Raw genomic sequence first — 15,014 nt, 5'->3', positions numbered from 1 at the left:
TCCTGATGTGTTTCCAGAAGACCTGCCAAGATTGCCACCACACCAAGAGATCAAATTTATCATAGAATTGGCACCAGGAGCAGAGCTAGTATCAAGGGAACCCTATAGAATGGATCTGCCAGGGTTAAAGAAAGTGAAGATTCAGTTGCAGGAATTACTAGGTCTAGGATTAATTAGAACCATCTTTCACCGTGGGGTGCTCCAGTGCTCTTTGTGAAGAAGAAGGATGGGTCATTAAGAATGTACATCGATTATCGAGAGCTAAATAAGTTGAATATTAGGAATAAGAACCCACTGCCTTGGATTGACCACTTGTTCGATCAGTTATAAGTGTTGACGACAAAAACTCGTCCAGGATATATGGATGGAAAACTCAAAGTTTGTTGTGAAAACTATGTTGATAGAACTTAGGAAAAACTTAAGAAAGAAAGATGCAGAACAACAATGGAGGACCAACTCGTATATTGCTTTTCTGTCTCTGTTTATAATTAATTTTTCCAACCCCTTGGTTAGGGGGGTCGAAGACTATTTATAGATGGGCTCTAATGGTGTAGCGACCCAAATTCGCTAATGAGACTTGGGGCCTTGATTAGTGTGCCTAGAGGGCAATAATTGTTATATTGAATTAATATGTGAATTTAATGAATACATGATTAGAAGTGCCTGTTTAGGTGATTAAATATTCATGTGGGCCCCATTTGGTTATTAGGGGCATATATGTAATTTTAGCACGTTGAGGGCATGAATGTAATATTTGTATATATTGTGATTGGTACCACGTGTGAGTGGTGATATAATTGGGAAGCACGTTTCGAGACAGTCCTCGGGAGCTGTTTTGCTAAAAGTCACAATGGGGTCAAATACCCGGCTCGGGAGGAGCTTAGGGGTATTTTGGGAATATTATAATGTGTTCGGGAATGACTGAGTAGTGGTTAGTAATTCAGCAATGGTTTAGTTGTGTCGGGATTAAATGGGGATTTTTAGGTATACACGAGGATTTAGCGGGATATGTTAAAAGACTAAATCACCCTTGGTGGCATGTGAAGACTTAGGTTAACTTAGGGGGCAATTGGGTCATTTGGCAGCTGGGTGCACTGAGTTAAGGGGTTGGGAGATACTAGAATACTTTGGCAATAACAGAAGAAGGATAAAGGGAAACAATTTGCTCTCTATCTCTCCCACTCGATGCTCTCCCTCTCCCTCTCTGAGGTGGCTGAATTTAAAGGATTTTTGGCCATTGATCAAGGGATTCAAGGCTAGGAATTAGGAGATTGACCTAGGCGCAAAGGTAAGTTTCAATCAATTTCTTGATTGAATTCTGCAGAGAAATGTTCAGGTTAAGAGCTGATATGTGTTTTTGCTTTGTGGATTGTTGGGATGAAGCTTGGCTAGATTCAGCTTGAGAATCAAAGGAAATTGTAATGCCCCAAATTTCCTAATAAGGTTTAGGACCTTGATTAGGAGGCCGGGAGGGCCATAATTGATTTATTATGGTATTTAATTTTTATATGCATGTTTATGTGTATTATATTATCATATGATGGTAAATGCATGCATATGGGTGTATTTATTATTATAAGGGTGTTTTGGTAATTTGGCCGCTGTGGGCGTAATTGTGTATGTTGGGTGCATGGTTGTGATTAATTAATATAGCCACATCATAAGGTGGATTGGTTCGAGCTATTCGGCATGAGACGATCGTCAAATGTAAGTGTTCGGTCTAGTCATAACGGGTTTAAGTTCGGGGCTCGGGGTGAGTCTCGGGGTCATTTTGATGATTAGAGCATTACCGAGAATAAAAGGGTAATGGGACATGGTTTATTGGCATTTGAGAATATTGAGAATAGCGGGAATTGGAGAGCGTTAATTATAATTAACGAGATAAGCGGGAAAGGATGATTTTACCCTTGGGAGACTTTAGAAGCTTTTATTTGACCTATGGGAAAAATGGTCTTTTCACCCCTAAGATATATATTAGCCTTTGGAGTTTAGAAGGTTATGGAAGTGTAAAAACAGAGCATCATCATCCTCATCCTTCTCCCTCACCCGTACACCATTTTCCCTCTTTTTCTCTTTGGAATTTTGAGAGACAACTTGAGGTAACAAGCTAGGAGATCAAAGGTGGGTGCTTAGGAACTTGATTCAGCCATTGAAGGGGATTCAAAATCAAGTTTGAGGTAAGTTTCAGCCATTAGTTTTATGGTATACTTAGTTTTGGCTTTAAACTTTCTGCTTTTTATTTCTTGGTAAATAGTTGGAATTAGTGGAAGCTAGGTTGGTGTTTAACTTGGGTTTTGATGAGGGTGAGTTGTAGATGAAGTTTGGTGGTTGAATTGGGTGTTAGGTTGAAGTCTAGGACTGGTTTGAATGATTGGTTTCAAGGAAAAACGTAGGGGAAGCAAGCTGGTGGCTTGCTGGTTTGCATAAAGGGTCGCGGCCTGTTTGCGTTTCTGCGGAGGATTTCGCCTTTGTCTGAGGGTGAGCCACGGCATGGCTAGGGAGGGCCGCGGCCCATAGAGGCAGTTTTGGCCAGAAATGGGTTTTTGACTTGGGGATGCTAGCCATAGGCCTCAGGGTCGATCCTACTACCCGATGAAGTGTGGATTGATGTCCTGGAGGCTAGATATTGGTTTGGGAACCTATGTTGATCATTTTTATTGATGATATCCTATATTTGGTTATGACTAGGTGGCCGCTAAAGGAATAAACGTTGATCGTTCTCAAGGGTCGTTCTTTAAATAATTCTAGCTCGAATATGAGGTAAGAAAACTGCACCCTGTGTAAATGTGACATGCATGGCTATTATTGATGCATGTTGGTTGACTATTAAATGTGACATGCATGGCTATTATTGATGCATGTTGGTGGATTATTAAATGTGACATGCATGGCTATTATTGGTGCATATTTGATTGTTAAATATAATGCATGAGATGCACGAGAAACATGTGATTAGGACATGCTTTGAGTACTGAGTATGATATTGTTCAGAGCTTGTGCCTCTGGGTTTGTGCATGTTCCTAATTTTATTAATACTTGTTAAGTAAGCGTGCTGAATACCTTGTTTATGGATATTGGATATGTGATATATGTTTGGTGGCATGGCTTACTTGTGTATGGCACTGACTTATTAGTCAGAATCGGCAATGGTGTTGGATCCATCTGTGAAGCTGTGATTTATTAATCAAGTTCACAATGAGCTGAACACTGGTCGTGTTTCACTGACCTGAGGGTCAGAAATGGCATAAGCGTCAAGGACGCAGGGCCAAATGAAGATTAGATCTAATCGATATCAGCGTTGAATGTCTCTATGGCATTAATGCTGGACCGACCCTAAAGTCGATGAACTTATAAGCGCTTGACTAGTCTAAGACTAGTACTCAAAGCCAGGGCATAGGGCCCTGGTGACTATGTGTCACATGGCTAGGGAACGCTGTTCCACAGTTACGACTCTAGAGTCGAGAGGATGGTTATGTTGGTGACTAATCACCATGCACCTATCTTGTTGAAGCTAGTGAGATGCTCACTCATATGTTAAGCCCTGGTGATCCTATCATCACATGGCTAAAGGGTGTTGTTCCCAAATTAGTGACTTTTGATATCTGTTAAGCCCTGGTGATCCTATCATCACATGGCTAAAGGTTGTTGTCCCCACATTTGTGACTTTAGTGATAGTCACCTATTTGTTTGGACTGTTGGTCCTGAATAATTAATACAATCACTGTTGATATTATATCATGTTATATTGTGTTTTCTTGCTGGGCTTCGGCTCACGGGTGCTATATGGTGCAGGTAAAGGCAAAAGAAAGCTAGACCATCCTTGAGTTGGAGAGCTTAGGTGATGATGTGTACATATGCAGCTGCTCGTCCGCCACGGCCAAGGTTTAAAGGGGAACTAGGGTTACACCCTGTTTTGCCGCATAGAACGGCCTGTTGTAAATATTTTTCTGTAATAGACTCTGAAATTATATTTTTGGGATCCCAATGTATATATTAAACGTTCTAGTGAAACGTTACATCTTAACCACAATTTTTAACCCCTCAACCGCTAATCATACTTAGCTACACGATTTTGGCCAAATAACTCGATTAGCGGGTTTAGAACTGTTTACAAGGCACACCGTAACGGTCCCTGGAGTTGGGGTGTTACAGAAATCAAGCTTGGAGTTGGATTTGAAAGAAGCTTAGAATCGAATTTCAATTTGAGGTAAGAATTCCGTGCATCTTTGAAGTTAATTGCTAGTGTGGTTTAAGATTTCTTAAGGTGTATGGTCTTGTTATTTTTATTTTTAGGTTTCCTTAAGGTCTATTTGGGGTTTTTGATTGAATTTGGGACTTAGGTATGTCTTGGGGTTGATTTGGAAAAGTTTTGGCTCGGGAAAATGTTGGGGAAAAACCCAGTTTTCTGGGATCGCGTATGGGTGTCGCGGCCCTGTTCTTCCGAGCCGTGGTGCTAGGATGCATCAGGGAAGGGCACCATTCTGGGCGCTGTGGCCCCTATAGGGGAGTGTCGCAGCGCTAGGCCATTTCTGGGCAGGGGGAAAATGTGTTTTTTGGGGTGTTGGCTCAGGGGGCTCAGGGGATGCTTCCGCTACCATGTGGGGGGAAACGGGAGGTCCCGAGAGCACGGGATTGGTTCTGGGAGATGATTATAAATTGGTTAGTGTACGCCCTGGTTTTCCCACGGGTTGGTTCGCAAGCCGAGCTGCTGACTAATCGTAGTTATCTCACGAACTCCCCTAAGACCGGAACTTCTGTCGTTAGCTCGAGGAAGCCCAAAGGGCTCCCCTCCATTATCCAAGACTGGAGCAGGTCCCCTGAAGGCCGAAGGTTGAGTCCAGCATACAGCTAGCGGTACGAGCTGGATATGGGGGTGTGACCCCTTGAGAAGTAAACACACGCAAGGTAAACATGCATATATCAGGCATCACGTGTCTGATATCCCCCTGACTTCTCGGACACGTAGCAGGAACGTGCGTGTTCAGACACCCACGGTGGGGTTGGGCCGTGCGACTCATTACTTCCTTATCTATTGATTTGACCACACTTATGTGTCAGGTTTAGGAATTAATCATGAATGTCACATAATTGATACGACAAGTAAGAAGGTCACGGGATGACCTCCCTACCAACTTCCAGGTGCCTTCTCCTATAAATATGGAGACCCTGTGAGTTGATAGGGTTTGGAAAAATAATCTCTTGTAAGAAATACTTTGTAACCAAATACTCAGTACAGATCAATAATATTGACTAGTGGAGTAGAAGGATTTTAACCTTCGAACCACTTAAAAACCGTGTCTTGAGTCACCCCTTTCATCCTCTAGGATCATATATCTATTTCGGTTCACATTTAGCACTAATCCTTTTCTCTCATTCTCTTAATTACCTGTTGGCGAAGAACCGCATCAACAGTTTGGTGCTTTCATTGAGAGCTTTTTCGATTAGTGCTGCTGCAAACATCTAACTATAGTGACTACTCGGTCCAGGCATGTTAACGAGACAGAACAACATGATGGGCAGGAGGCTCATCATACCACCATCCCTGATGAACAAGTTCCTGAAGTCCAGCAGCGGCCAAGAAAACAGCTGGCGGCCCAAGACGATACTGGTAGTTTGGCGCCTCGGCCACCTAATCCGAACCTGTGTTATTATATTGCGGTGGAGATGGAGAACGCTCAACTGAGGAGCCAGTTAGCAACGGCCAGCCAGCAATTCAAGGATATCCTGGCTCGATTACCCCCCTCACAACCGGTGTTAACGTCGGAGAGAGGCAGGGCGAGGCTCCTAAGTCTTGCCGGGATAACCGGTCCAGGCATAGCCGTTCGGATAGGTTTCCGGCAGCCAACTCCACCCCTTCGTCACACCATCGAGAGGCAAAGTTCGAGGAAGCGCCTCGGACCGGACGACCGCAGTACAGCCATTCGGTCAGGACGTCGACTCCTAGCTCTCAGCTATCCTCGAGAACGCCCAGGGGAACTCGAGGAAGTTCTCGACGGAGATTCGAGGGGGGTTCGCGGCGTCAGCCCTTCCCCGACGACCGTCCTGCGCCTCGTCCAGATCGCCCGGCGCAAGACCAGCAGGTTGGCAGGGCCAAAAGGCCCCCACCACACTTGATCTGTCCAGACGGAACTAGGATCGCCTCTCCAGTCAGGCATCCTCCATCTCCGATCAGATATCCGTCTCCTCCTCGGCCCGTCCGGGACGTCCCAGCCTATGGGAGAAGTAGGAGAAACCCACCGTTTGCTGGACCTTCCCGGCATAGCAGGGCGCCAGGGGAAAACTCAGGTCATCACCACCAAAGGCGGACTCCAAGCCTATCCAGCAAGATCCACTGGACCGGCAGTCGCTGGAGTGATCTCTCTTGGGGAGACCTGCGTCAGCAGTTAAGTTCGGCGCAAAGTCACCAGAGCACCCAGGGAGGTGACCTGCGAGATCACCTCAACTCTCACAGAGAAGACCAAGCTGGAAGTGGTGGCCAGGCTCGTTCGGGGGGGGGGGGGCCTGTCCGAAATACGCAACGGGGGGAATGTCCCAAATAACCTATCTCAAGATAGGAGGGGCAATAACCCACCAAATGTGTATAATGGATCCGGAGCTGTTGAACAGCCCCGGAATAACCAAGGACATCAGGACCAAACCCTCGATCGCCTGACCCAGATGGAGGAGCTGATGAGGAAACTTCTATCAGAAAAAGAAAAAGATGAATATGATTCAGGGGACGAGATGGAACTCTTCGCCCCCAACATAGCAGCGACGGCATACCCGTCTGGTTTCCGTATGCCTCACCTGTCAAAGTTCAACGGGGACGGAGACCCCTCGGACCATTTAGGGATGTTCAACACCCTAATGATCGCCCATAACATTGGCCCGGAGCTGAGATGCTTGATCTTCCCCTCCATGCTGACTGGACCAGCTAGACAGTGGTTCAAGCAAAGTAAAAGACAGTCAATCAGCTCCTGAAAGGCCTTCTCAGCCAACTTCAAAAGGGCGTTCCGAGCCTCTCAGGCTGCCCGTGTTCAGGCCGACTCCCTGGCCAACGTGAGACAGCAGCCCGGTGAGACTCTGAAGGCCTACCTAAGCAGATTCACAAACGTCGCTGCTCGAGCTAGAGACGTGGATGATAGCTCTAAGCTCATGGCCATGAGAACTAGAATCCTTGTCGGAGGAGACCTATGGAAGGATATACAGAGGAAGGGAGTCAGCTCGGTCAATGAATTCCTTAACAGGGCCCAAGAATGGATAAACTTGGAAGAAGCCGAGGCCTCAGCTGCGGGAACCAGCCAGGTTCCCGATTAGCCTGTGGGAATAGGGGCGGAGGTTGTGGCGACGACCCCGAACGTCGCGTAGAGCAACCAGCCCGGTGGAGGCAAGAGAAAGGGCAATGGCGAAAACAGTCAGCATGTCCAAAAGAAGAATAAATCCGTAGACAAGTTTAAGCCCGTTTTCACGACATATACCGAGCTCACTCAGTCCAGAGAGAGTATCTTCTTGGCCAACTCTACTCGGGTCCCCTGGAAGAGGCCGGAGCCACTGAAGCACCACAAAGGAAAGAGAGACACTTCCAAGTTTTGTCATTTTCATAACGACGTGGGCCACAATACCGACGATTGTAGGCATTTAAAAGATGAGATCGAGACTCTCATCCGAGCTGGACCCTTGGCTCAATACTCGCGGAACAGGGTCCCAGCGAGTCGACCTACTCCAGAGGTCCCAGCCAGTCAGCCCGGGTTTCGGGTAGATCAGGATGTTCCTCCTCCAGTGGTCGGAGGAGAGATATCCACCATCTCTGGAGGACTGCACATGGCTGGCACAAGCAGAGGCGCCCAGAAGAGATACGTGAATGAACTAAAGGCTCATAACGGAGTGGAGTTCGTCCCGGAGCAGCGTCAGTCAAAACAGCAGCAATTGGAGAGGCAACCAATCATTTTTATGGAGGAAGATGCAGGCCATGTCCTGTTCCCTCACAATGACCCCTTGGTTGTAGCAGTCCAGCTCGCCAACCGGAGAGTAACAAGGGTGCTGATAGACAACGGGATCTCGGTGAACCTTCTATTCTGATCCACCTTAGAGAAGATGGGTCTGACTGTCGCCGATCTAAAGGCAACCTCCATGATGCTGTATGGTTTTTCGGGAGAAGGATCAGCAGCGATAGGGACAATCGAGCTGGTGATCACCCTATGAGAAGAGTCTCGAACAGTATCCAAACTACTCGAGTTCGTGGTCATAGACTGCTCCGCTGCGTACAACGCCATTTTGGGCCGACCTATGCTCATAGCTTTCGAGGCTATCGCCTCCATCCGACACCTCGCCATGAAGTTCCCCACCTTGGCAGGAATTTGCACGATCCAAGGCGATCAGCTCACTGCCAGGGAATGCTACAACATTTCCATGAAGGGAAAGTCTAAACCCGGGCAGCTGGCCATGGCCATTCTGAGTGAAGAGGAATCCCAGGAACCCTTGGCGGCTCCTGAGATTGAAAAACCTCAAAACGCCAAAGGGGAAAATGTCGCCTTGAGTGAGGACATTCACCCCCGAATAGGCGAAGATAGATCCATGCTCCAGGCTATTGAGGAGCTCGAGGAGGTGAACCTTGATCCACAAAATCCATCACGGATGGTCAAGCTCGGAAAAAACCTCTGTAGCAAGAGGAAGACGGAGCTGATTACGTTTCTGCGGGCTAACTTAGATGTATTTGCCTGGTCCCACGAGGATATGGTGGGAATTATCCCGAGTTTCATCATGCACACGCTCCATCTGGACAAAAGCGTTCCTGCCAAGTCTCAGAAGCAAAGACGTTTAGGAACAACCCGAGCTGAAGCCGTAGAAGAAGAAGTAGCCCGGCTCAAAAAATGTGGTTTTATCCGTGAAGCCAAATTTCAAATTTGGGTCGCCAACCCCGTGCTAGTTCCAAAGCCCAACGGAAAGTGGCAAACATGCATTGACTTCTCTGACCTGAATAAAGCCTGCCCCAAGGATTGTATTCCATTACCAAGGATCGATCAGCTGGTGGATGCCATGGTGGGGCACGAGCTCATGTCCTTTATGGACGCGTACTCAGGCTACAATCAGATCGCGATGAATCCGGCGGACCAGGAACACACCAGCTTCATGACCCCGACTAATGTCTATTGCTACAAGGTCATGCCTTTCAGTCTAAAGAACGCCGGAGCTACCTACCAAAGATTGGTAAACAGAATGTTCGCGGACCAGATCAGAAAAAACATGGAAGTGTACGTTGATGACATGCTAGTCAAGTTAAAGACTGCCGACAACCATGTTTCCGACCTGGAAGAATGTTTTAAAATATTACGAGAATAAGGCATGAGGCTCAATCCCTAGAAATGCACTTTTGGAGTCGCGTCAGGAAAATTCCTATGGTTCATAGTCAATACCCGAGGAATCGAGGCAAATCCCGACAAGATTAGGTCACTGCTCGAGCTTCCTTCGCCCAGGTCGCGGAAAGATGTCCAAGGCCTAACAGGGAGAGTGGCCACACTGAACCGATTTATTTCCAAGTCAACCGATAAGTGTTTGCCCTTCTACAATCTGATCCGAGGAAACAAGAAGTTTGAATGGATAGTAAAGTGCCAAAACGCATTCCTCAACCTGAAGGCGCATCTGGCTGAACCACCTGTATTATCCAAGCCCAAGGCAGGCGAGCCTCTTTTTCTCTACCTAGCTGTCACTGAGGATGCAGCTAGTGCCGTACTGGTATGAGAAGAGGACCAAGTTCAGAAGCCAGTCTATTACATCAGCAGGAGACTTCTCGGGGCAGAGTCACGATACCCACTGATGGAAAAATTGGCGTTCTGCCTAATCACGACCTCGCGAAAGCTCAGGCCGTACTTCCAATCCCACTCAGTACACGTCATGACCGATCAGCCTCTAAGGCAGGTTTTGCAAAAACCTGAAGCATCGGGACGTTTGTTAAAATGGGCGGTCGAACTCAGCCAGTTCAAGATTTTCTACACTCCACGAACTGCTATAAAAAGTCAGGCCCTCGCCGATTTCATGGCAGAATGCACGTGATTCCAGAAGAATCCCGCAGAGGGTTCATCTCAGATCACCTCGCCCCAATCGTTGTGGAAGATCTTTGTAGACGGTTCATCCAACGAGAATGGCTCCGGGGCCAGAATCATTCTGATATCCCCCGAGGGACATAGATTCCACTCGGCGCTAAGGTTCGGGTTAAAGGCCTCCAACAACGAGGCGGAGTACGAAGCTTTGCTGGCCGGCCTGAGGATAGCCAGGGAGTTAAAGGCGAGCTCCGTCCAGTGCTTCAGTGACTCCCAGCTCGTGGTAAACCAGGTCCTGGGCGAATATCAGGCATGGGGACCCAAGATGGCCGCCTATCTGGTGAAGGTAAAAGTTGAGCTGTCCGCATTTGAGCGAGGATCGATCGAACAGATACCTCGGAAGCAGAACACTAATGCAGATGCTCTTGCCAAGCTCACCACCTCGGGAGAGACGGAGACCTTGGGGTTGGTGCCGATAGAATTCTTGGAACAACCAAGTATAGAAGAAGGACGAGCCGAGGTCGAAATGATTGACGCTAGGCCGACCTGGATGACCCCCATTCTTGAGTATCTCGTCGAGGGCAAGCTGCCCGAAGGACGTAACGACGCACGACGAATCTTGTATCAAGGTCCGAGATATACGCTGGTCGGTGGGGTGTTGTACCGACGTGGGCACTCGCTACCTCTCCTCCGATGCGTTCATCAAAGTGAGGCAAAGGCCATCCTGCAGGAAGTTCACGAAGGATTCTGCGGAGACCACACTAGGGAGCAGAGCCTGGCCTTAAAGGTTCTCAGGCAAGGATATTACTGGCTGACTCTGTCCAAAGACTCGATCTCATACGTGAAGAAGTGCGACAAGTGCCAGCGATTCGCTGTAGTTGCCCGAGCTCCTCCAGTCGAGCTGAAAATGATCTCGGCCCCTTGGCCATTTGCCGTTTAGAAAATAGACTTAGTAGGCGCCCTGCCCACTGGAAAGGGCGGGGTCCATTACGCCGTGGTAGCCATCGACTACTTTACCAAGTGGGCTGAGGCAGAGCCATTGGCAACAATCACGTCTAAAAAGGTTCTGGACTTCGTGGTTAAAAACATCATCTGCTGCTTCAGCTTGCCCAAGAAGATCGTCTCCGATAACGGCACTCAGTTCGACAGCGACCTGTTCACCGAGTTCTATGACAGACATGGGATTGTGAAAAGTTTCTCCTCCGTGGCCTATCCTTAGGCTAATGGCCAGGTCGAAGCTGTCAACAAGACTTTAAAGGCGAGCCTCAAGAAAAGATTAGATGAAGCGAAGGGGGTCTGGCCAGAACAGCTCCTCCTGGTCCTATGGGCATACCGGACCTCGCATCGGACTCCTACGGGTCATACTCCTTTTTCTTTAACTTTAGGGAGTGAGGCAGTCCTCCCCGTGGAGATAAATGTTCTTTCGCATAGAGTCCAATTTTACGACCAAGATCGAAACCACGAGCTCGTGTGCCATTCCCTTGATCTGATTGAGGAAAGGCGGGAGGATTCGCAACTCCAGCTCGCCCATTATCAGCAGAGAATCACCCGCTACTTCAACACCAAGGTTAAGAAATGCACCTTTAGCATAGGCAACTTGGCTCTGAGAAGAGTTTTCCTCGCCGGAAAAGATCCCAAAGACGGAGTTTTGGCACCGAACTGGGAAGGACCACACCAGGTCATCGAAGTCATCAAGGAAGGAACTTATAAGCTAGCTCGACTTGATGGAGGGGCGGTCTCGCGAACTTGGAACGCCGTCCACTTAAAGAGATATTACCAATGATTTACTTATAAGGTCTGGAAGGGCACTTCTTATGTATTAATGAAAATCAACTTTCTATGCATATTTGCAAGTGTAATCTTAAAGTAACCATGAAAGACCCTTTCCCAGTTACTTGGGGGGCATATGGTACCTGGATATAACCAAGTCTCCTTAACGACTTAGATGTTGATTCTTATCGATTGACCATTGTTTTCTTAAAAAACACGAGATATTGATAAGGGTTAACACTAACTAAGTCCTATCCTGGTTTTAACCGGGTCATAAAACTTAGAAGTTAATTTAAATATGTTGATCGTTGTTCTTCTTAAAGAGCTCGAGATATGGATAAAAGTTAACACGAACTAAGTTTTCAAATTAAGTTCCTGGTTTTAACCAGGTCATAAAACTTAGAAATTGATTTAAATCTATTGATCGTTGTTCTTCTTAAAGAGCTCGAGATATGGATAAGAGTTAACATGAACTAAGTTTTCAAATTAAGTTCCTGGTTTTAACCAGGTCATAAAACTTAGAAGTTGATTTAAATCTATTGATCGTTGTTCTACTTCAAGAGCTCGAAATATGGGTTAAAGTTAACGCGAACTAGGTTTTTCAATAAATTATAGCCGAAATGCTTAAAAGCATGAAAGGGCGTAAATTAAAAATGTTAAAGAAAATTGTCTCGAGGTGAAAACACCTCATGCAAAGGTTACAAAAAAAAATATCCTTAAAATTGTTCAAAGGCAACAGGGAAAGAACGCCCTAAGCTCCGTCAGTGGCAACGTGGAGGTCGCTGTCTCACCCTGCTCCGCCGCGCCCGAGGCTTCTCCAGTCTCCGAAGGCGGTGCCTCTTTCTCAAGGCGAGCTTGGAACTTCACCAGCAAGCGCGCCCAAAGGATTGGTGACATGAAGGAGAAGTCAGCCTCTGGATTGTAAGCCCAACAGTGATAGAACAAATCCTGCATGGACTGCTCCGAAGTGGCCCGTTCGGCCTCTAGGGCGACCTGGGCGGCCTGGATCTCAGTCTTCGCAGCCTCGAGGTCCGTCCGCGAGGTGGCAAGGGAGGCTTCGAGCTCCTGGACCTTCGAGAGGGCTTTCTCCAACTCGGCCTTCGCGGTCGCCAAGGCATCTTCAGTCGCCTTAGCCTCCTGAAGGGAAGCCTGATGCTCGGCTCTCATATCCTCGAGCTGAGTCTTGGCCCTGATGATGCTCCGGTGGAGAGCGACGACGCCCTGTGAGAAATGAAAGATAAAATTGCCTTAGAGGAAAAACAGGGCAAAGTGTAAGGGTAGGAGCTTTACAGAGAAAACAGGGCAATTTACTGTTAGGGTCATGCTCATTGAAGACTCCATCACCCCAACCGGGCTCAGTGTCTCAATGGCCCGAAGTTCCTTCTCGGTGAACTTATAGATATGGTTGACAGCGTAGTTCGCCGACTCATACACTGTCCCCCGGAAGGCCTCTGGGATCTTCTCCAGGTCCTGACGGTTGACTGGGATGCGCACATAAGAAACCGCCACGGCCGGAGTCCCGAGCTCCGTTCCACCATCCTGAGTGGCGGCTGGAGCTCGCGGAGGTGGTGGAGGCATTTGGCCTGCTCCTGCGGCAGGAAGAATTGCTCCCGTATCCGGGGTAGCCGGGGTTTTCTCCTTCTCCTTTGTCGGAGACTTGGTGGAGGTCCCAGCGGCACTCCTGGACCCCCGGAGCCTTTTTAGTCTTGGTCCGGCCGAGGGGTTTCCCCCGAAGACTGCGCCTCGCATGCTATCCTCGGGCTAAGACATCTCTTCTGTCGAAACAAAAACATTATTAGTACAAGTTAGAAACCATACAGACAAGGACAAAGGGTTAAATATAAAAAGTGTGTGAATACTAAGGGAGCCCTACCCCCCAAGCTGAAGAACCTAAGACAATTATTTCCCGAATTGGCGCAAGTTCTGGGTCCGATTCTGACTCAGGGCTATATTCTTCTACATACTGCCTAAGCCCCGGAGCATAGATACCCCTCTGGAGTGATGGCCATGTGCGTAAGTTGGTCCCATACTCCTCGAATAGGATCGACCTAAAGGCTAGGGTGTTATCTACTACTACGGTACCCCTAGGCCGACTCTCTTGGTGATCCAGCACGAGCCGGTCGACACAATGGAGCAGGAGTGTTTTCAGGTCTAGATCGCTTCGGTGACGATGGACGAGCTGCCTAGGATTGAACCTAGCCAGCTGGGGGTCTGCGGTGGCCCTATCTAGACTCCTAAGCAAGTAAGGGTTACCTTGGCCAGAAGGACCCACGGCTGCTCCGGATTGGATCCTCTCCTCGCCCATCCTCTGGACGACCTCCAAGGTCCTCTTCCTGCTCCTCACAAGCGGAACTTCATCGCCCTCATCCTCCTCGTCTTCATCTCCTACAACCTCCTCCACGATGATGGGTCTGGTGTCCCGAGCTTGGGGCGGCCCCCGGGGCCTCTTTAGGTTCAGGGTCTGATTTGGAAAAATCAACTTGCAGAACACCATCGTCTCGTCCGTCACGAGCACGCCATTATCCTTCTCACTGGGGGGCAAGCCCGCCACCATTTCATATTGGCCCCCGAGGGTCACAGACTTCTCTGTCCTCGCGAAGATGGCTGCAAGGTTAGTTTGAGTCAAAATGGGGTACGTGAGGAGCTAAAATAACACTTAAAAGGTGAGCTAAGGACGGGAGAAACATAAGAGGATGATTGAAATAATGATGCTCGCAGTTCCGGAAACCAGTTCACATGAAGAACTGGTCCTTAAAATCATTGGGGTGGCTAGGCAACTCGATGACCGCTGCTGTATTGGGAAACCGGGTTAAATAGTAGAACCCGGCACCTCACCCCCGCTGGTCCGGGCTGGCTTTGAGGCAGAAGAAATATAAAATGTCTGCAGGAATGAGGACCTCCCACTCGTGCTTCTGGAACAAATACCTCCGCCCTGCCAGCAGGCGGTAGGAATTGGGGGGGAGCTGAAATGAGGCCAACCCCACATAGTTAAGGAAATCAGCAAAGTACTGATCTAGTGGAAGGAAGGCCCCTGCCTTAAAATGTTCACCACTACAAGCCACGAACGACTCGTCGAGCGGCGCACAGCTCCGCTCGCCTTCTGAAGCAGGTCGAGCCACTACAGACGGTTTCCCCAAGGCGATGTTGTGGGAAAGGAAGATTTTGTTAATCTTCGCCTGGTCGGGTATCTTTGAGACCATACTTTCCGCCTCAAAGAAGGCATCAGGG

This window comes from Humulus lupulus, chromosome 9 (assembly GCF_963169125.1).
Source record: "Humulus lupulus chromosome 9, drHumLupu1.1, whole genome shotgun sequence".
NCBI lineage: Eukaryota > Viridiplantae > Streptophyta > Magnoliopsida > Rosales > Cannabaceae > Humulus > Humulus lupulus.
This window is presented reverse-complemented; position numbering follows the sequence as displayed.